Here is a 21,224-nt window from a genome sequence, read left to right on the forward strand (position 1 = left end):
TGTAAATTAGATCAACTGCAAAATACTGAATTATTTTAATAATCAGCATTTAGTTAATTTGATCTAATTTTAAATATCAATTCAGAAGAATAATGTAGTGTGTTTTATCGTTTACTTCAAATATATTTCATAAATTTATTCGAATTAAATTCGTTTTAAATCTCTTTATTTATTTACAATTACATAGTCATATATGAATACTTTTATATTTTTACAAATAATATAATGAAAACCTTAAAGTAACCTACAATTGTAAATATTTATTTTACAGTTTCTGAATCTTCAAAATTCTATAAATTCTTAATCATTTTAATCGAATTTCTTTGATTTAGTATTTAAACACTTTTGTTAAAAATATCCTAATTAAAATATTTAGGTGTATAGTATTTAAATCATAAAAACTTAAAGCATACTTCTTTGTAGCGTTCGAAGTTAATATAATTGAGGGCGCAAATATACAAAATTAGAGTCATTCCTTAATCTCAATCTCAAATGCATTATACAACTTTAGCTACAGCCAAGCGAAGCCATTTTCGATAATTGGCAAGCGCCCCAAAAGTATGCAACAAACTTGTCAATTACACAAAGTGCAAGGCAAATAAGCCAAGGAAAATAAAGAGTCAAAGCATAAATAATAATATTGCATTTGACATAGTTTCGACCCAGGTTGGTCACAGTTTGCTTTCCTCTCCCCCTCTCAATCCCCCTCCATCCCATACTATCTTTTGCTGTTTCTGTTGATTTTGGCCTGGGGGGAGGAGGGGAAGCCAGCGGCGTTGCATAAAAGCGCAAAGTTGAAAAGGAAAAAATTTGCTTTGTAGTCGAGGCTTTCATTAGTCGTCGCCAGGGCGTTGTCAAAGCAAAGCATAAAAAACTTGTAAATTAAAAATAAGTTAGAGTGAGACAGTCCAACAGAGAAAGAGAGAGAGCGAGAATAAAACTAATAAATAAGCTGACACAGTGTGGCAGCTATAGAAAATGAAAAACCAACGCAAAGAAAATATCTCAAAATAAAAAAAGCCAATGGAACAAAACAAAGCACAGAAAAGTGGCACAAGTGGCATGTTGCAATGTTAATTGAAGACAAATAAAAGCGAAGCGACAACGCAGAGAGCCAGAGAGAAAAAGAGAGCAAAAAGCAGCAGGCGGACAACTTCAAAGGCGCTGCACTGACAGTGCCAAGGTAGGCGTGGCCTGAGTGGAAAGTGGTACACTGTCCACAAGCGGAAGGAGAGGATGGGAAATGAGAGATGGGAGATGTTGTAGGCAGCAACTGCGGCGGCGTGTGACGATTTCGTTGAGCCAAAAAAGACATCGCACTGCCTAGAGGCGAATTGGAGCGAAACGCTTTAAATTACTTGTGGCAATGGGCTTTGAAAATGACTTTTTATTTTAGGGTGAGCAAGAGAAAGAAAGAAAGGAAGTGAGCAAACATGAAACTGAGAAAAAGATTGTGGCTGTGAAAAAAATATGAAATAGCTATAATCTACAAATCCAGTGAACAGTAAACTAAACAAATCAAGTGCGACTGCTTCGAATTGATGTCTTATTGTCACTTCGTAGGCAGATTTGGTGATTACTTTAAAATTATATATTAAATCACAAATACTGTATATCCGCTCACAAATAAGCAAAATCAGCTGAGCAAATAATAAACTTAAGACAAGGACAATCACAAGAAAAATGCATAACAAAAGCAGAAAACTACTTAACATATTTTTACAAAAATTATAGAAATAAATTCCAGGCAACATTTTATTATATTCTTTGTTTCAGTGGCACTTAAAAGAAATTGTTTAACTTTTAGCTTTAAAATCAAGACTAATTGGACAACTAACTTTCCAAGATTTTTATATTATTTCTATTATGTTTTACATTTTCAAAGTTTTTTGTTTAGTGGCTTCTTAGTAAAATTGCTCAACTTTGCTTCAACAATATGTCACTTGAGTTATAGTTGTCCGATGGCAATAATCAAATATAATTCTTGTTTTTTTTATATTAGATTATATGATGAGTGCCTCAACGCATTCTTGGTTATAAGAAGTTTAAAGAAAGTAGCTTGGTTTCAGCACAAGACAGAAGCAACTTATAGCTGACCTCGCAATTCTTCAAAATCAGATGTAATTGCACAAGCTAAGTTATTGCGATTCAATATTATTTTGCCTTATGCTGAATTGCAATCATCCAAGGCAATTTATCAATGTGTCTTCTACGCAGCCCCTGGTGAGATGAATGAAGGTCATTATGCCATGACAAATGCACATCTGTTTGGGTGATTTGCTTATGCGGGCATATGGCAACATTCACTTTCAGCGCAATGCGCTCAGGTCAATCAATTACGAAATGACCATTGCGTTGCCACAAAATAAGCATAATAAATTTGCAATTAAATGCTTAAATTGTGCAAATGGTTTGCCGATGCGGTGGTCAAATGGTCGTCGCTTAAACGACCACACTGGGAGCCAAATGGCAGGAGGCATATCTCTGCCGTCTGGGAGTGAGATAAATGTCTGTTGTAAAAACAAACAATGAAAGAGAGCGGCTGAGAATGCGAACAACGAACAGCGAACGGAGCGGGGCGGGCGGGGGAGCCAAAGAGAGCAAGAGAGTGAGAGTGGCTGGGGCCAAAGGACGTGAGTGTAATTAATGCTTAATTATGCACATTAAAAGCCAAAACCTGCCACGTTTGCTGCTCCGTGCACCGCTGGCCACGTAATAAATGCGCTCCACGTATAGCCCATAAATTACACTTTGCCTCGAAATGAAACTACATTGCGCATACGTCGCGTTGTGCGGCGAAAGCTGCTGGGCAGGCCATTGCACAAATCGAGTCATAGCCACGGCCATATCATAATTGAAAATCGGTAATAGCAACAACAAATTAATACAAAATTGCTAAACTGACAAAAAAGCAAAAATAAAAGAATTAAGAGAATCGTTAACGGGAAATGCATTGTGGCAAAATGCCAACTGTTTACGCGAGGGTTATTTCAAAAGTTACCTCAAAATAAATCAAATATAATAAAAGAAACACAACAAATTAGCAAAAGTCTGAGAACTGACAAATTAAGATTAGGTTGTTTATAAATAAACCTAGTGCCGTGAATAATACATTCGTTTAACTTAATTGCCTTCGTTAATCGGAAAATAGACAAATAAATGTTTCTTTGAACTTCCCTAGTATGAATCATCGTCTGTGTGGCCCATCAGTGAATGAATTTCCGTTTGATTGGCACACAAATCTGTTCTCGGTCGCGACTTTTTCGCACGCCTGAAAGTCAGGTATTAATAAACGCGTGGCAATATGACACACTTTCGGCCAGTTCGCTGAAATTGTGACGCACAGCTGACACACTTGGCCCCCAACATTTTCATGCAGTTTCATTTAAACCGCGCAAAAATAAATTACATACAATTTTTGCGCGCCTGTCACGCTCGATTTCCAGCGATTTCCGTACAAAAAAGAATCCCATGGAATTTTCCTTGTTTTTTTCCCAATTCGAATTTTAATTATAGGCAATAAATTCGTTTTTAATAGCACCGCATTAAGAACAAAGCTCACGCATTGACTAAAGCGAGTGAGTGAGATATGATAGAGAGAGGATACAAAAAGCGAAGAAACTGTTTCAGCAATTATTGAGGCACATGTTAAGCAAATGATGAAGATGCAAACAAAGTCTACCAAATGAGCTGATTGTATACATCATTGTCAGCACATACAATAACAGATGAAACTATAATCATTTATTTTATTAGCACTCGCAAATTTCTTATGTGCAGATATTTTTTTTATATTAGTTGCTTTGGCCATGAAATCTGATATTTATTTTGTCGCAAAAATATTATTTATAGAAATAAAATCAGGTGTTTAAAACAACACCATTAATTTGGCCACTATTTTTAATTTGTTAATATATCAAAGTCAGTTTAAGAAGGCTTTTTATTATTTGTTAATATAACAATGAAAAAGAATTTAAAATGAATTAATAATGTCATAATTCACAATAGTGTTTGATGAAGCTATTCAATAGAAAAAGCAACAAGGCTATATATGTTTTTGTCATACTTGTATTGAGTTACATAATTAGTTAATTTCACAATTTCAAATTGCTTATTTTGCCAGCAACTTAATAAGATTATGAACAATTTCGAGATAATCCAGCAGCCATTGATTTCATTACATATTAAAAGGGCACAGTTGGCAATTAATAAATGGCAAAAACTTATTAGATTTCATGTAGACACGTGGCTGGACAGAGGAGGGAGGAGACACAATGCAATAATAAATTCAATTCAATGTTAATTAAAAATTCAATTCACCTGCCCACTTAATATTTCAACTGCTTTGGGCGCCGCAATATCACTTAATTATGTATGTCAAATTTAATTGGCTTGTCAGTTAACACACTAATAGGAAACGGAATAGAGGGAGAGAGAGAGAGAGAGAGAGAGAGAGATAGAGCACGGGAAATCTGAGCGCACGCTATAAATACATTACATTAAGTATTGCACACCTGGCGTATGCGTGATGTATATAAAAACGTATATTTAAATGTGAGAGTCTGACAAAAACAGCAAATGACAGACATATTTCATAAGAAAATATTTGCTTAATGAATATTTTCGGTTTGCAAATCTTATTTGGGTAACGATGCGTATGCGTAATATATAATAATTCAAAGTGAGTGAAACGCCTACAAAGTAACTTAAGCAGCAGATTTAATTTTAAAGCACAGATAGAAAAAGATAGAATACGGCAAAAGTAGGAAAGAAGCGAAGAAGAAGAAACAAAGAACGAGAGGCAGTGAGAAAGTCAGCATCAGGAATACAATCAGAAATCCTTGCAGCCATTTGAAATGCAAAACTCGTGCGCTGCATTTGGAAATCACCGACATTGTCACATACTCTGATGCTCTCTCGCCTGCTAGATATCAAGTCAGTCGAGTATTCTGTGAGTGTGTTCCCTGTTCACTGTGTGAGCTTAAAGGACCTGTGTGCGCATTACGCATACGCCACATATGCAAAATGTCACATGCAAAAAAAAAAAAAAAGAAATGAAATGAAATGAAAATGTCTGTTGAAATTCTCATGCGCTCAATAAAGCAACCCAAATGTTGACGGGTGGCAGGGGGAGGATCATCCTCGAGGCGAGGGTGGACGCGGACGCTGTTGTTAATAGTAATTTCAAGCCATATTTGCTGCGGCAGTTCGCCGTCTGCCAACAAATTGCAGGCACACGAAGCAACTGCAGCACTGAATCGGATAAAATGTCAAGTTGATGACGTTTCTGACGTGCAACCTAGTTTGCTTTTTGTTTTCTTTTGTATGAAAAGCAGGCAGTGAAGATATTCAGATATTCAGTTCAATCTTCTACTTTCTACGGTGTTACACCCAAATTGGTAGGCAACTCAAACATCGTGCTAACCATTACTTTAATGGCCCAAAAACTTATGCAAGAGTTGGCAAGGCCAACTGCAGTTTTGCGGCTTGGCCGGATCTTTTATAATTAATGTGTGCGAAGCCAACAAATAGCCTACACACAAAGTTTACATGTCTGGCTTAGGCTCGGACTGTGGCTAAGACCAACAATGCGGCATTTAGGCAAATGAGATGTCTAATCCTCTTCTCCCCTCTTTTCCGCCCACCGTCGAACACAAACCCAAAAAGCCATCAGCCAGGGCAATTATGTAGACAAACAAACAAGCTGGCATTACAGTTGTCACTTCTGTCCACCTATTGACGTGTGTGTGCATGTGTGTGTGCGTGTACGTGCATGTGTATGCGAGGCTCAAAGGGATTACAAATGAAATTGACCAGCAACATAACAAGGCAAGAGCAACATCAGCAACAGCTACAACAGCAACAACATCATCATTGAATCCTGTCCTAAGATTTGCAGTTTATAAAATCACGTGACAAATGAGGGTTGCTAAGCCCCTTTTGTCCACCCATCCGTCCCGTGCGTCCCTCCACACAAGAGTCTAACAATCCATCTAACTGCCTATCTAACCGCCTAGTTTTGTCCTTGTGTCATCTGCCATTTATCTTATGTCCCACATGTGATGCGACTCATTGTAGGTGAATGTCTGTGCCAATTATTTGATCTTCTTACGCCCAACAGCCACGTTGTAAGCAATAATACTATGTTATGTTGAACTACTGAGCAGATTTTCCTTAAGTAATCTCTATTGTCAAGATGTCTATCGCGTGCCCAATGCACTTGTTCGTTTAATCAAGCTAAAGTACAAACAATTTTCTTATTATTGTTCAGTTTAAAACTATTTTGTTTAATTTTCTAAAAACTACAGCAGAGGAGAAGACAATTTGATCAACGTCAATTGCATTGGAAAAATAAAACTCTCTTCCCAAGAATATTTCAAATTGAGTTCTTTGTTGCATCTCAAACGCAGATGCAATCATTCATCTATGGATTTTCACGACTCGCAACTAGTTTTCAGTGCAAAAAGTAGTTGACAGTTGTCGCTTATTTGATGGATGAAATGGCGCTAGTACGAATGCATCAGTCATAAAGAGTATTAGGCAGCCAACATGGCTGTGGAATTTCCATTTTTTTTTTTGTAGTGCCAGGAAAATGTGTGTGTGTTGGTATTTTGGCTTACTCTCTGGTTACATTCATTATAATGGCTTATTGTAGCATGAAAAGTGTGTCAGTCGTGTTAGCTGCAAAGGCAACGTCGGCACAAGCAACAAGCTTAGGATAAGGAAGCGGACGGACGGACGGAAGGACGGGCAGGAGAGCATAACGAAGAGGACTAGGACTACTGCGACTGGTGCAATGACAGTTGACTGCAGCTCGGAGAGTTACAAAAATACAGCTAGCTCACAGTTATAGGGCACGTCAGGCATTGTCCTTTGTTTGCATTGCACTAGGCAAACACAAAAGCCAGACAGACATCACACAACTACACACGGGCACACCCTCATACACATGCACATACACATGCATCACGTATGAAGCGTACTTATACAAGGACATGCTTCAACGACACACAAATTGATGAGCATCGCGTGCAGAGCGCCTTTTGTTATTTTTACTTTACTTTCCATTGCCTTCGCTCTTCATTGTCTCTCTTCGTATTTGTTGCGGCAATTTTGATTGATTTCTTGTGGCAAGTCAGCGACGTCTCCTCCATTGTGCAACACCAACATCAACCACCAACTCAGCAGTGACACAGTTTCGGGCTGTGAGTGTGTGTGTGTGTGTGTGTGTCGTAAAGTGGCAAAAGTAAAAGTCATAAAAGTTCTTCGGCCTGAAAGTCACAAACTCTTGCGAGCTGCTCGTACGTGCTCTGCGAATACGTCAACATATTTGTTGCATTAAAATAATTGAGGAAAATTGTAAAACAAATAAAACGCACAATAAAAGCAAGAGAACCCCGAATCGAAATGAAACGAAAAGAAACGAAGTACGCAGAGATACGTATCGATTGATGTATTGGCTCCTCAGCAAAATGTTTGGCTGTTAAGTGCATCGAAATGGGCACTTCGAGTGCCAATGGAAAACGCTTTTCCTACTTTCAGCAGCAAATTGCAGACAGCAATTCAAATAGTGAACTCAATTCGAGTACCAAGAGTATGTGCAAGACATTTGTAATATTATAATAAATAAAAGTATGTCTCACACTCTTTCATCACACAAGACTTCTTTGAAAGTTCTTTCAACTTTTTGGGTGTAGTTTTTGATGTCTTTGAATATAGAAATAACATAAAATTGCAGAAAAACTTGTTCAAAGTTTCCTTTGACAACGCAAGTTCGCGTAGCAATCGATCATTTCCGTAAGTTATTGAAGAATTTCAGTAGTAGACTTAAGAAAGCATCTTTAACTTAGCGTATGTATTCAAATTAACATTTCTATACCCACTACCCATAGGGAAGAAAGTTATATGACTATGTGCCTTCAAGAAATGTATGCAACAGGTAGAAGGACTCATCTCCGACCCCATAAAGTATATATAATATATTCTTGATCAGTGTTCACATCCGACATTGTAAAATTCTTTACTCCGTCCCTCCGTCTGTCAGTGAGGGTATCTGAGAGTCGAGTCCACTTTTCCTTAATTTATTCATAATTAGTCGTAAATAAGTTATAGTCATGAAATAAGAAAAGACAGAAAAAAGTTTATACACAACACATGTAGCAATCAATTTTTGTCGGGAAGGCAGAATGTTATTTAATAAGTATAAATGTATTCAAATGTTATTCAAAACTTATTCAAAACATTTCTCTTTCCTTTCTTTTAGAATTGCAGCTAATTTGTAATTGATTAGTACTGAAAATTTGCCAACCGCAACAGCAATAATTGCTAAACGAAGAATGTAAATTCTTAAATATTATTTGATATTGATGCTGCTTGCTGTAACCTCTTCATCTACTCGTAATAAATGCAATGGCAATAAATATTCCATCAATAAGCCAAGTGGTCATTTTGAAGCTGTAAAATATGCAATATAAGATCAGGCAGAAGGCGTTTCGTCCCCTTAATTTGCATTTATTTAATTAATAAAATGGTTATGTTGTTACACTTTCCGTTCCAATAACTCGTGTGTGGTATTAAACAATTTGCGTATTGTTGGCTCCAAACTCCATTTGCAATTGCAATTAAACTGCAAAGTTCAACAAAAGCTCCTACATTATGCACAACCACACACGAGCAAATAAGCCGAAATTTGATGTGCATATGTGTGTGTGTGTGTGTATGTATGTGTGTAGATGTGCAATGCGTTCTCGCGCATAAATAAACAACACAAATTTGCAAATATAATACACATAAAATTTACAAAATGGTTGCAACAGCAGCAAAAGCAAAAGCAAACTTTCAGCAATATCCCCTCAGAAACGAGTTTACACAACAAAATGGCGGAATACACACACCCACATACACATACATACATACTTAGCATATATGTGCATTCGTATACAAGTGCAATGCAAACGGCAACTAACAAGAAGAAAGAAAAGAAAAAACGCAAAATAAAAACAAAGTTTTGTTAAACGCAATGTTTATTGAGCGTTCCAAAGTTTGGGCAGCATCTTTAGGTAACCGCATAGCGATGACAACGTGACACATCGTGACACGATTTAATCGAGAGAAACTCCAAATTTAATTCCTACATTAATTGATTAACACAGGTTTAAATTATACGACAACTATGCATTTTCTACTTAAAACGAATAACTTATTGAATAATTCAACAATGTAATGATATAAAATTATTATTTTATTATTATTTAAATATTTGCAAAAACCTCTAACGGTAAGTAAATGTCAACTTTATAAAGTCGACTATAGCACAATTTTTATTTAAGCAAATTATCTAATATAGTTGAATAAGCTTTTGATCGAAAGTAGTTTGGTTAACGATTTGTATCCTACAATCGTAATATAAAGGCACCATGTGTAAAGATTGGTAAAAATCAGATTACCGCAATAGAAGATATTGAACAAAAAGTTTTGAATTGCTCTGAGGGATATATATGATATGTGTGAAAGAAACCGATCTGACTTTGTAGTGCCTTTAAATTTCGGTATAATTTATTGTGTTAGCAGCTGATTGTGATGAAGCTAGTTAAAGTTCACAATTCGTAATTAACTGCTGAAGAATCAAAACGCATGCAGTGAAGTTTTCAAAAATATAAAAAGAAAATACTAAAGGAACTACTCAACAAAAAAAAAATAGCTTGTTGCTATCAACTTTATCAACATTTTAGTGTGCCCTGGTTAAAAAGAAAATAGACTTTTTAATGCTATCATAAGCATACGCAATCAATACATTTGAAAAAATAGGGATTACATTTATATAGTAAAAGAAAGCAATCCACTTTATAATTACAACAATAGCGATTGTATTCTCAGAAACTGAATTAATCTTAGCAGCAAATGTATGAAATATTAAAAGATTTTTGTCGAGTCACGCAATCATCTCTAGAATATCATGTGTGTTTGTGGGCTTGCATATTGTCAGCGCTAGGTGAAGCCACACAAAAAAAAAATAAGAGTAAGAGAACAGCAAGAAGCATAAGGGGAAATAGCATTTCTGTGTTTATTTGTTTGCTTGCGTGTTGTTTGTTTATTAGTGGAATTTTTAATCAAAGTTGCAGAAGTTGACGTACCTGAGCTAAAATGCAGAGACAAAGCAAAGGAACGAGAGAGAGAGAGAGAGAGAGAAAGTAAAGTTTTTGTAATCAGGCGACCGCGCGGCGCTTTTGGCTTTTTCCCACTGTTGTGTACTTGTAATTCCTTTGGCAGTTTTGTTGGCTAAACTCTTGAAACTTTGCTGCCATGTAAACTGTTAGCGTCTGTGCAATGCACACGCACACATTCGCATCCACACACTTTGGCGTTTATCTTACTAAGGTCTAAAAAAAACTTTTGTTTACACGTTTCACCCTCGAGACAGCAACGCACACAATCGCACAGCATATCATACATGTGTATTGGTTTATATACACAAAAATGTATTTGCTTTTGCTTTGTTTGCCAACAACATATTTAATAAAATAACATTTATTTCGTTCCATTGGATCGTTTTTAATTTGAGCGCCTTTCGGTTCAAACAAATTGCATTAAAATTGCAGTCAATTTACATAGAGAGAAACTTGGCTAGAGCAACAAGCTTCCTCCCCCGCACATACGTTATATTTATGTGGAATATAACGCATACGCAGTGTGGCCGATGGAAATGAAATTGAAATGCACTAGCAAAATTTCCAAGTGCTTGCAGTTGCTTCTTATGCATGTCTGTATGTAGTAATAGAAGGTATATCTTCGTAAGTTGCTGCTGCAATATTTTTATGCAGTATTTACATTTTTCGAATATTTATGCAGTCAAAACGACAACGAGTACAACATTGTAAGCACGTCAACAACTGTAGATTTGATGTTTTTGTCATCGTTGCTGTTGCTGTTGCATAGCTAGTGGCACGGCATGTTGTTGCCCAGCAGACCGTAAAGGAATTGCAATGCAAACAGAATGTTAGACATGCGAGACGACGCTTTGAATTTCGAACTGCAAACTGCAAACTGCAGGTGAATACAGAATCCGAGCATCCACCATCCACCATTCTTTCCCACACACCCATCGTTGACCCATACAGCATTGCGAGTGCTATTCAAGCTGCCACTAAAGCTCAAGCACAAGTTTCTACAACAATTTCAGCAGCTGTTTAAATGAATGCCTTGCAAATAGAAATAGTTGCAGTAGCCTTACTCCACTCTCAATCGAAATATGGCAACTATTTGGCAATTTAAGCAGCCAAAAAAAATAAAATAAAATAAAACAAACTTTGACCCAACCAACAGCAGCCGCCGCACAAAAGTTGCACCAAAAACTAAAATGCCGAGCAAAAAATTAAAATAAAATATATGAAAGGAATTCGAGGCAACCCCAAGTTACACACAGACCTACAAAAGAGAAGCAAAAATTCATTTTCCAATCACAAAAAAAAAAAATGTAAAAAAATACTTGGCCACATAGGCGAGCTGGGGTGGGGAGAAAAAACCACAAGTAGCGAAAGGAAAAGAAACATATTTTATATTATTTTTTGCAGTCAAGTTTTCAACAAAACTGTACCGTAAGTTATATCTGTGAACTGGTTTTTATCATCGTGCATCGTTTTTGCACACTTCATGAAATGGAATGAAAAAATAATAATATCAAAGGAAAACTTTATTCCCAAAAATTAAAACAATATTTAATTAGCAAGCACCTCTCCGAAATTGCTTACACACTTAATTGCTTTTTTCACATACTCAACGAATTAAAAATTATGAATTGTGTATAAGAGTTTCACTTGCTTTTAAAACTTAAAGAGATAACTGATATCGATAATGAAAAACTAAAATAGTATTTAGTAAAATAAACGAATTATTAAAATAAAAATTACGAATTATTGCTCTTGCCGTAGTCTAACCTTAATCAAATTCGAGCATTGAAAATTTCACCACACGAATCAGCTTCAGTTCATTCGGTCATTAGACCACCAAAGCATTAAATTAAATTTGAAGAGCTTTGTTGACTCGGACTTTTTCTTTTAGCACCTTCAGAATATCATACCACGTTTAAAAATGGGTCAAACCATGTTGTTTTTTATTGAGATTTCAATCATGAGTAGCAACTTTTCAGCTTCATTTCTACTTTGTTGTGCGTTGTGCTCACACAAATATTTATTGAGCAAAAAGAGCACCCACACACAAATAATCGAGGAGAGAGAGGGAGAGTGAACGAAGTAGAGAAAAAAATGTAATCAAAGCAAGCATAACAAAGATTGAAAATTCTAGATTCAGCAGAAGGAACAAGCACAACCCACCATCAACCGACAGCAAATATGCCGTAGCAATTAATTTAAATTAATTTGTTTTTTATACTCGCAAGCCAAAGAAGAGAAAGGTATTATAAGTTTGTGACTTCTTAAAAAATTGTATATATTGTTGATCAGGTGGAACTTCCGAGATGATATATCTTAACAATCTGTCGCTGAGTAATTAATTAATTAAGTATTAGAGCCAATTATTAATTTATTTAATGTTAGTATAAGGTTGGTTTAAAGACAGTATAATGTTGATATTATGCCAGTATAACATTAGTATAATTCAAGTAATGTTAGTACAATGTCGGTATGTCAAAATAATGTTGCTATAATATTGGTAATTATAGTATAACGTTAGTTTATTTCGCTATTATAGTTGGTATTTTCCTAGTATAATGTTCGTATAATGTTATTGTAATGCTGCTTTAATGTTGGTATAATATTGTTCATATTAGTAGGTAACTTTATCGATTGAGTTCTCTGTAGCCTGTTTGTCATAAAGACTTTCGATTTCAGTCACAATGAGTTGAGTAGACTCGACTGTAGTTTTCTCTTGTGTTCTTTGGCCCAAGTCGAGGGTATTTCACAGATTTTTAAGGAATTTATTGGTGGCTTGCTGCTTATGTTAATATGTGAAAAGAACAGCAACCACAAAGTGGAAATTTTTAAGCTTTAAAATGAAATGGAAAGCATCAAAGTGTGGGCCCAGGCTGTGCACATTAACAAAAGGCAAACGGAGCGGAGCAGGCATAGAGAAAAAGGATATTGATGTCGTTTGCCGACTAATGTGCCCAGGGGGAGTGGCGGGGGCAAAGAAGGCGATGCGATTGAAGCCTCACTTAGGCGTCGTTTAGCGATAAAAGGCGACATTTGCAATGCTCTTACTCTTTCCATTCTCTTTCCATGCTTTGCCCAATCTCGACTCTCCTTAACAACTTTAAACTGTGACAACAAAAACAAAAAACAAAGATAGTCTCAACTTTATGTACTTATTGTTGTTGTTGTTGGCATTGTTGATGGTGTTGTTGGCAAAACATATTTACCAGTTACACTTGCTGCTTTTAGAGCCGAGTTGAGAGTTGATGCTGCAGCCGAGAGTGAAATATCGTTAACCTAATTTCAGTTGCTTTGGCTGCTGCTGCTGCTTTTGGTTTTGTTTTCTGTGACCAAGGATTCGCACAATGCTACACCATAAATTTCCTTTATCTTTATGACTTGTTTTGCTTGCTTCTTTCACATCTTGCTGTTGTTGTTGTCTAAATTTCATTCCATTTCATTTTTTGCCTCCCGCTCGTGTCAACTAAAGCTCCATGAATTAGCTTAAACATTTTTTTATTGTTCTGCTTATTTTGGTTTTCTTTCTTTTTCGCAGCTCTTAAAATTTTTGTTTTTGTTTTAATTTTTATTGGCAGCCATTTCGTTTCAATGTGAAACCAAAAACAACAAAAAATTATTCGGATTTCTTGCTAAGCAACGCGAGGTGTTTGCCATTTTTTTGTTTCTTTTTTTTTTTTTTTGGTGTGAATTTGTTTATGTGTGTGCTTATCACACCCGAGGGTCCACTTTATGTGTGCCTAGTGCTTAAGATAAAAACATAACGAATATGTAAACTAAAATAAAACAACAAAAAATATTGTATATATGTAGGTATATGCTATACCTTAGATGAAAGTGACACTTAAGTATTAGTTTCAGAAAGATGAGCAATAAGATAAGCACATCTGAGCCAGGGAAATAATCCGGTTTACTTAAACCTTAATCAAGACAAATATGTTTCATTCAAAGATAAGTAATTTGCACCTACCTAATTGCATTTGCGCATTAGTTAATTTAGTTGATATTTAAAAGTCTTGCAGCATGATTTTTGATTGCTCAAATGTGATTAAATGCAAGGGCAGAATCTCCAATTTATCAAAATATCGTAATTGTATTATAAATTCCACCTGCTGCTGCATGCAAAACACATTAACTCGAATGTGGGTTAATTGCTTAGACAGAAACTTAACAAGAAACTGAGTAGCAGCACTTAATAAGCTCTGCTCAATGCATAAATGATATGATAGCATATATTTGCGCATGAGTATGTGTTGCTCTCTCTTTCTTTCTTGCCCTTGCTCTTTCTTCAGTCCCAGTCCCCGTCCCAGTCTCTCCCTCTCTGTTGCTCTCTTCAGCTGTGCGGAATAATTGCAATCTGATGGCCGTTGACTTAATGACATTTGCACATTTTTGCCAGCTGCTTGAAATGCAATTATGAAATGGAGAAAAATTGAATTAAATTATGGCATATTGAATGACCCACAAATGTTGTGGATAAAATGCCATTAAATTGATATAAGGACGGGACGAAACTCGATCCAATGTTTGTGTTCTGCGCACGGGGGAAAGCAGCTGCATTTGAAATTAATGTAACGCAGCGGTCAAAATGTATGTTGCATTTATTATGGAAATGATAGTTAAATATTTGATTGAAATAACAAATTAGTGTTTGGCCCATGCGGCGTATACGCAATACGGTCGTCGGCCTAATTAAGCTGTGAAGTGAAATGTGAAATTAGCGTGCATTCGTATGCGTAAATGTAATTGAATATCTGAGTGACTCCTGCACAACGCGTTGCATTAGAATTTCATTTTGGGCCTCGCGCGCGCACTTTGGTCATAAAAGAAAGAGAGTCGAAATGGTTGGCTAATTGACAGCTAGAGGGCCGAAAAGTAATCAAAATTTATGCCAAACAATTGAAGTGAGGCAATAAAGAAGCGTAATACGAAATCATAAACAAAGCCATAACAAAGCAAAGTGCGAAAGCAATATGCAAATGAATAAAAGCGACTGTCAAATGGGCAACAGCTGGCTGGCCCATAATAAAACCAAGCAACAAGGCAAACGGTCATGAATACTTCCATCGTCATCTCCGTCTCCACTTCCACATCTCCAACTACGAACATTTCGAATCGGACTTGGTCTTGGACTTGGTCTTTGAAGAGAATTTTCAATTAAAGATGCGTCTGGATGCGAAAAGGAGTCAAAGCCAGCGAGTGTTGTCTACAGCGAAATTAGGAATTAATTAAGACAACAACAAAAGGCCGTTCGTGGCGAGCATTGAAAACGCTCTCGTATAATTTCAAGCGGAAACCGGCCAAACACAAACAAACTACCCAAAAGCGCCTAAGGTTAGGCAATACAAAATACGAGGGATGCACAAGAGGTAGGGATAGACAACGAGAATTGGAATGGGAGATGCGAGGGATGCAGAGAGAGAGAGAGAGTGAGAGAGTGAGAGAGTGAGCCAGAAAATTTATTTGTGCGTTGATTGCGCGCAAATGATGATCATTTAATTAAGCACGCAACAGCAAACAGGCTCAGTCGGCGGCCATCTTGGGCGGAAGTGGCCACCTTCATTTTGAATTTGTGCTGCGGCTTCGTCTTTACCGCAAAACACACACAAACACACAAATACCGAAAAAAGAAACAAGAAAACAGCAGCGCACAATCTGTTTGTATTTTGCATTTGCCCGCCACATTTTATGGGCCAGCCACAGTGCCTGTTATTATTAAATTCCCCGTTTTTTTTTTTTTTTGTTGCGGGTTTGGGTACAAGTTTGGAATTTGATTGGTTTACTTAATGGCCTCTTCTCGACGATGTCGTCTGAGATTTTGGATTTTTTCCCTAGTCTCGGGGTGTGTGTGATTTGCAATGTAAATTGGGCTGCTGCCTTAATTTGAGTGCGGCATTGATTGAAGTTGTATTTATTTTTAATTAAAAGCCATTTGTGTGCGAATTATAGGCTTACAAAATTATCGCTGAGAGCAAATTAGCAGAGAACGCCAAGGAAAATATAAAAATTTGATTTTCAATTATATTCAAATCCAATCACGTGCTTCAATTAGGACTTTAAATCATAATTGAATTTATGAATGAGTGCCCAAAACATTTTCTGAAGCCTGTATAAATGTTTTTCTATAACAAATTGTTATCCGATTATATAAAGTTTTTGGATATTGCACACTAAAAATGTATACAATATATTTTTTACGCATGTTATACAATTTTTTAAGTAAATTCCATTTAATTAAAATCTATTTCTTTAAACAAACAGAGGAGAAACCCTTTTTTGATGGATATCTATTTTTTCTGGAGAAATGTAATATTTGTAAAATTTGTGTAAAAACTTTTCCCATTTCGTAACGTAAAAGCAACATTTCAATAAATTTGCATTGCAAACAAAACAACGCACACAGATCTATATTTGTATGTATGGTATATAGATGAGATGGTTGTTATATCACGTTGATTCTCCCTTGCTCCCATTTGAAAGTATACTTATAACTAGCATTGTCCTTCCATTTGCAGCTATCATCTAAAGCGCGCTCCTGGGATTTTGCCAATACCGCATTTTGCAGTCATATATAACTGGCAGCAACCCCACATTAGAGTGGCGAACACTGCGGCAATTTGTGAGCCCACACACATACATACACAACGAACATGTACAGACATTAATACCAAATGAAAATTGAAATTATGTCTATACTCCACTCGACATAGGACAAACTTTTATAGCCAGAGAACTGGCTCGAATTCAGTTTAGCTCGACGCGCACAACAAACCGTTATTTTGTTGCGTGGGCGTGTCTGACACACACCACCCGCATACACATACCAACCCAAACACACACACACATGCAGAGAGAGACAAACACACAATCATATCCATAATCAATGATAATCCGCTGGCGTATTATAACCGCATTAACAGTTAGGCACGTTCGATACAATTCGTTACGTTTCGATAGATTTCATGCTCATTTCAGCTATCGCTGTGTGTGGGTGTGGGTGCGGGTGTGTGTGTGTGTGTGGGAGGAGATGAACGGAAGGGGAAGCAAAGACTGTATAGGTTGAATAACAAATATAATTGTGTACAATTTGCGTAACATGCTTTTTCGGGGGGGGAAGCGCAAATTGAATTGCAACCAACTTTAGCATTTGCTTGATTTACGTAAGCCCGCAAAATGCCTGCAAAACTCCCCCAGCAAAACACAAAATACTCCTCTGTCTGTTCAGCTCTTCTCCTCCCCCTTTTCCATGCAATATGCAAACCAAAAATCTTCATTACTTTTGTAGTGTGGTTCATCGCAAAACTGTTTGTTGTAGGCATTCTGTTTGCAAAATGTTTGGAAATTCATTTTTCGGGGCGTTTTCAAATCGATACAGTTGTTATTCATCTACAGGCACAACCACAAAATCAATCAAAAAAGTAGATGAAAGATCATTATATGGTAAAAACTGAACGCAGCTGCAACCACAGCCACCAAGGCACAAGACAAATGGTAGTTTAAAAGTCTGGTCAGTGCTGACAATGATGAAGAGACCAGTTGCCAGCTTGTGCACGTAATTGTTTATTGTTTTAGAGAGAGAGAGAGAGAGAGAGAGAGAGAGAGAGAGAGAACAACCACATCATCAAATGCTGAATAATAAATTGAAATAAAATGGCAATTAATAACTCAACTCTAAAGTTGTCTTGATTAAATTCTACATTTAGCATTGGTTTCTTCAAGTTTTGCTTGTTTATCCAATCAGAACTTGTGTTCGGTGATTCACAAACGAATGAAATGAATTGAACTTTCAGTAAGGTGAGCAAACTAAACCAGTTCGGCAAACTATAGTTAGATGATATATCAGTTGTTCTTTTTACTGTTGGTTGCCTTAGATTATCGTCCAGACAAATATTCGATTAAAATGGATTTCATAAATTACAAATTACATATTACAAAAATATTTATGCTACAGTCGAGTGTGCTCCACTGTGAGGCACCTATTTTCAATACAACAATGCGGTATTATTTTTAAAATATACTAAAGCAGCATACTGAAAAATACTAAAATATATCAAATGATATATTTAGTATAAATATATTACGTTTACAATATACCATAGAGTACAAATATTCCATAATATACCAAAATATATCAAAGACAATATTTGGTATATCAATATACTAGTATTTAAAATATACTATAGAACGACAGAGTCAAATCATTAACTATGCTCGAAATTGGGAACAAAACCAAACAAACTAATCGAAATACTTAGTTCGCTGATCAAACAGGAACGTATAGTAAATTGAAAAGTGATTACACAACACTCATAAGAACAAGAATGTAATTGTTTTCAAGGCGAATGGATTGCCTAACGTTTAACTCAAGTTGAGTAACGCGTTTAACAATTCAGTAGCAAGGCAACGCATCAATATGTTATGTAACTAGCAACAGCTTTTACAACATAGTTCCTCCCTATATGTTAGAAGTGGGTGGAGGAATAGAGAAATTTGATTACTACCCATCCGAAACTGCATTAGTGCATAAATCCATGTCAAGTCGAGAGCAAATTCAATTAGCTGACATAATTCTATTTATGCGCTGACAGCTGGCAAACGCCAAACGCTCCACAATTCTGCCGAAGGGGTTTTAAAACTTGACAACACACACACACAAACATACGCATGTGGCTCTATGTGTTGCAAGTTTGAGTGTATATGTTGTATGTTGTATGTTGGGCTTGTGCTCGTTGTAGGGCTCAGTCCATGACGACATCGTTGCCAACATAAGCGCAAAGTCATAAATTTCGCAATGGCAGCGAGTTGCCGGCACGTGCAAATTAAGTGATGAATACAGTGGGGCACACACACACACACTGGCACACTCATATACAACTTACACACATTGTGTAGCATTTAGGTCGCAATGCCTGGCCATATAAATTGTGAAATTGCTGAAGCGCAACGCGCTGCCCCACGCAAAAATATTGAAAAATATGGCAAAACGTTGAATTTTGCGAAATATTTTTCCTGCACCAACGCGAGGGGTGCCAACGACTCACACACACACACATTCGCACACACACACACACACACTCGGGTATCACATGGCTGCTTCACTGCGTGTGCAACGTGGCGTATGCCTTGGGGCACTATTAACCCCAACTTCCGAACACAACCGAGCCCCACAACTGGCCGAAACTCTCTCTTGACAACTCTTCACCCTTTCAAAATGATGCGCTAATCCAATTATTATCAATTCAATGACAGGACGAGGGTTGCTACCAATCCTTCCCACGCCTGGCTTCCTAGTCCTGGTCCTCATCCTCGTCCTCGTCCAGTTAATGTTACAATGTGCCCGGCGGCGTTTGTTATAAATAAACATGCCGCCAAGTTGATTGAATTTTTTTCATCAAATTTGCATCAATGTGAAATATTCTCGCTTACCTGCAAGCAAAAAAAAAAGAAGAGGAAAAATTAGATGCGAAATTGTGGATAAGAAATGTGCGTTCAAATTGTATTATTTGGGGATTTGAGAGCATGGCACATAGCTGGCAAATTGCCTGGCAACTCTTTGCCTACATCAAAGCCGAAAGGCAAACTTCCGACGTTGCCCATTAAATCGCTCATTAAAAATGCATAAGCCTCACGATTCGCTGATAACATGACAGCAAAAGAAATTCAAGAAATAATGATTGAAATTTGCCACGCAATAAAGAAGCGTCTTGAAGATTTTCTTTGTGATTTCAAGTCTTTGAACATATAGAAATGCGAATATATAGATATCATTTAATAGTTTATGTTGGTAAGCTAAATAAAGATTATAAAAATTATGCTGAATTGAATTATATACTTAATGTTTATAAAATTATTTCAAAATAATAATAATAATTTAATATAATAGCACATAATATAATATTTAAAAATTATAATATATATTTCCATAACCCGCCACATTCGCTGATAACATGACAGTCTACTTACAATACCAAGCATAAGAATATCACTCTTGCATTTCACAAGAAACTAATGTCTTATACATAGGCTTTCTTTATCATTTAAACTTTGTGAGTTAGTCTTTCAGTATATATGTACATAAGACGTAAGAATTCGACATCCGAGTGTGTTCGACTGTGAGATACCTGCTATCCATTTTCAATAAAAGCAAAGCAGTGCGGTATTATTCTAAAAATATACCAAATTAATAAACTAAAAAATAATAGATTATACCGATAACAATTTTTGGTATGTCGATATACAATTACACTTAAAATATGACTGCTTTGCCACGACTATTGGGGTCGGAGAGAACTTCTTTAACATGTTTCATTAAAATAAAAAAAAGTTTACTCGATATTACAATTCTATTGCATATGTATAAGTAAAGAATTATAATGAACACAAGGTGTTTCAAATTTTTTTTTTTGTCCATTGGGAAAATTTAATATTTGTTGAATTAAAAAAATTGTATAGATTAAATTATATTTCGGATTAATCTTAATAGGTCCCTCCACTAACATATTCAACTATACAAAATTGCACATCGAAGTTTAAATGCCGTTAAATAATCATTCTTTTAGTATAGAAGCTTATTGAATTGCTTAAAAATATTTGTGTCTATTTATGCTTAGATTTGATTTAGATTGACAAATAAGTTGAGGATTTCATTGTGCTTCTGTTGTCTAAGCCGTAAACTTAGTTGTATATTATTAAGCATAAGTCGTTACCCCTTTGTATGGAAATTGGACTACCTCAAGGCGTTGAGGGAACATATCAAAGTCAACTCACTTTTCGGCTGGGCTTAAATTTTAAACAAATAATAATATTTGCCACGCTGCCGCAGGCCAGCGGCAACAAAGCAAAATCGTACCCCCCAAAAAGCTGGCAACGTTAAAATGCCAAAGCAAACAAACAAATACACACGCACAACAACAACAAGAACAACAACATGACTGCAAATTATCTGGGGAAAAGCAACGTCAAACGCTGGCAAAAAGCTCTTATATAAAGGACATGGGTGAGAGGAGTGAAAGGAAAAGGAGAGGGGTGTGTGTAGGTGTGTGTGCGACTGCCTGATTGTGA

At 36.3% G+C, this 21,224-nt stretch overlaps 1 protein-coding gene across 1 annotated transcript in view; it reads right to left on the minus strand.

Moving 5' to 3' along the window:
• The window catches only part of LOC117567796 (uncharacterized), a 56,235-nt gene that overhangs the window by 17,459 nt on the left and 17,552 nt on the right, over positions 1 to 21,224 (minus strand). The gene's annotated exons all lie outside the window — the stretch shown is intronic.

Source organism: Drosophila albomicans, chromosome 3, assembly GCF_009650485.2.
Source record: "Drosophila albomicans strain 15112-1751.03 chromosome 3, ASM965048v2, whole genome shotgun sequence".
NCBI classification, from domain to species: Eukaryota; Metazoa; Arthropoda; class Insecta; order Diptera; family Drosophilidae; genus Drosophila; species Drosophila albomicans.